Source organism: Rhinopithecus bieti, unplaced genomic scaffold (assembly GCF_001698545.2).
Source record: "Rhinopithecus bieti isolate Rb0 unplaced genomic scaffold, ASM169854v2 scaffold_15296, whole genome shotgun sequence".
NCBI lineage: Eukaryota > Metazoa > Chordata > Mammalia > Primates > Cercopithecidae > Rhinopithecus > Rhinopithecus bieti.
Genome location: NW_016809075.1, coordinates 3,663,177 through 3,665,657, shown reverse-complemented (window position 1 = coordinate 3,665,657; position 2,481 = coordinate 3,663,177).

The following is a 2,481-nucleotide window of genomic DNA, read 5'->3' as shown; positions in this document are numbered from 1 at the left end:
ACACCACTGCACTCTAGTCTGGGTGACAGAGCAAGACTCTGACAAAAAAAAAAAAAAAAAAAAAAAAAAAAAAAAAAAAAAAAAAAAAAAAAAAAAAAAAAAAAGGAAGAAAGAAAAGAAAAGAAAAAAGAAAAGGAAAGAAAACCACACCTGTAATCCCAGCACTTTGGGAGGCCAAGGTGGGAGGGCTGTTTGAGGCCAGCATTTTGAGATCAGCCTGGCCAACAAAGTGAGAACCCAGCTCTAAAACACACACACACACACACACACACACACACACACACACACACACTCTCTCTCTCTCTCTCTCTCTCTCTCTCTCTCTCTCTCTCCTTCTCCCTCTCTCTCTCAAGTCAGCTCAGACTAGCAGCCTGCTTCCCCGCAATTCAGAAGGAAAACCCACACTCAGAAAGCTAAACACATACACAAGCTTGGGGCCCACATTCTTGCTGTTGGGCAACAACCCTTAGTGTGAGACAGTCCTTGGTGACAGAGGGCAGGGGCACCTGAGGAGCCAAAGGAATGAACTCTGGGAGCTCCACACACTCCCTCACCCCAGGTGACAGTGAAATCGCCCCTTCAATTGTCATGAGGAAACTCTCAACTGGACTGAGATTAAGGTTCTGACCCAAATGAACTCCCCAATTCATTCATCCTGTGTCCAGGAGGCAGATCTCCTAGACTTTACAGACTTTCTCACTATAGAAAAATTACACTGAGTGCACCTACACGACAGATGCAAAACTCAAACCTAATGTCTAAAAAGAGGCCCAAGGAAACCACAAGCATGCCCTCAGGAAGGGCATCACTCGATTCAGCCAATCCCCTAATGTGCATTCAGACCCCCAGTTTTCCAGTGCTCAGCAGCTTCTCTCAGTATAAAGGGCTCCTTTAGGCCAGGCGTGGTGGCTCATGCCTGCAATCCCAGCACTTTAGGAGGCCGAGGCATGTGGATCACCAAGTCAAGAAATCGAGACCATCCTGGCCAACGTAGTGAAATCCCATNCATGCCTGTAATCCCAGCACTTTGGGAGGCCAAGGCAGGTGGATCACGAGATCAGGAAATCAAGACCATCCTGGCCAACATGGTGAAACCTCATGTCTACTAAAATACAAAAAAATTAGCTGGACATGGTAGTGCATGCCTGTAGTCCCAGTTACTTGGGAGGCTGAGGCAGGGGAATTGCTTGAACCTGGGAGGCGGAGATTGCAGTGAGCTGAGATCGTGCTACTGCACTCCAGCCTGGCGACAGAGTGAGACTCCGTCTCAAAAAAAAAAAAAAAAAAAAAGACTGAATCCAGCTGGGCGTGGTGGCTCATATTAGGGAATTTTGGGAAGCCAAGTTGGGAGGATTGCTTGAAGCCAGGAGCTCAAGACCAATCTGGTCGAGAGTGAGACCCTGTCTCTACAAAAAAGTATATATAATTAGCTGGGCATGGTGGCTCATGTCTGTAATTCTAGTTACTTGGGAGGCAGAGGTGAAAGGAGTTCGGGGCTGCAGTGAGTTATGATTGTGCCACTAGGACAACAAAGTGAGACCCTGTCTAAAAAAAAAAAAATTAATACTTTAAACACTGACAGTCACAAAAGTGCAAAATTTTCAAATCTCTTTCTAACTATAATGACAAGGTGCATTACTATGTGTCCTACCATCTCACACTGGGAGATGTTACTGGGAATGAGTAGCATATTATAATGCATTAGCATTTTATCTTAAGTATATTAGGATTTTCAAATATATATATATAAGCTTTGAGTAGTCATTCTACCAAATAAAGAAGTTTAGGCTGGGCGCGGTGGCTCATGCCTCTAATCCCAGCACTTTGGGAGGTCAAGGCTGGCGGATCATGAGGTCAGGAGATCAAGACCATCCTGCCTAACACAGTGAAATCCCGTCTCTACTAAAAATACAAAAAATTAGCCGGGCGTGGTGGCGGGCGCCTGCAGTCCCAGCTACTCAGAAGGCTGAGGTAGGAGAATGGCCTGAACCCGGAGGCGGAGCTTGCAGTGAGCCAAGATCGCACCACTGCACTCCAGCCTGGGTGAGAGAGTGAGACTCGGTCTCAAAACAAAAAAAGTTCAATTGCATTTTCCTTTTAATTCAAGTGGAAATTCATTTGCAATAGAAATCATATGGACTTTGAGGTTTTTTTGTTTGTTTGTTTTTTGTATTCGTTTTTTTTGGAGACAGGGTTTTAATCTGTCACCCAGGCTGAATGAAGCACAGTGACTCAATTTTGACTCACTGCCACCTCTGCCTCCCAGGTTCAAGGGATCCTCCCATCTCAGCCTCCTGAGTAGCCGGGACTACACCCAGCTAAAATTACCACACCCGGCTTTTTTTTTTTTTTTTTTTTTTGGTAGAGACAGGGTTTCGTCATGTTGCCCATGCTGGTCTCAAACTCCTGTGCTCAACAAATCCACCTGCCTCAGCCTCCCAAAGTGCTGGGATTACAGGCATGAGCCACGATGTCTGGCCT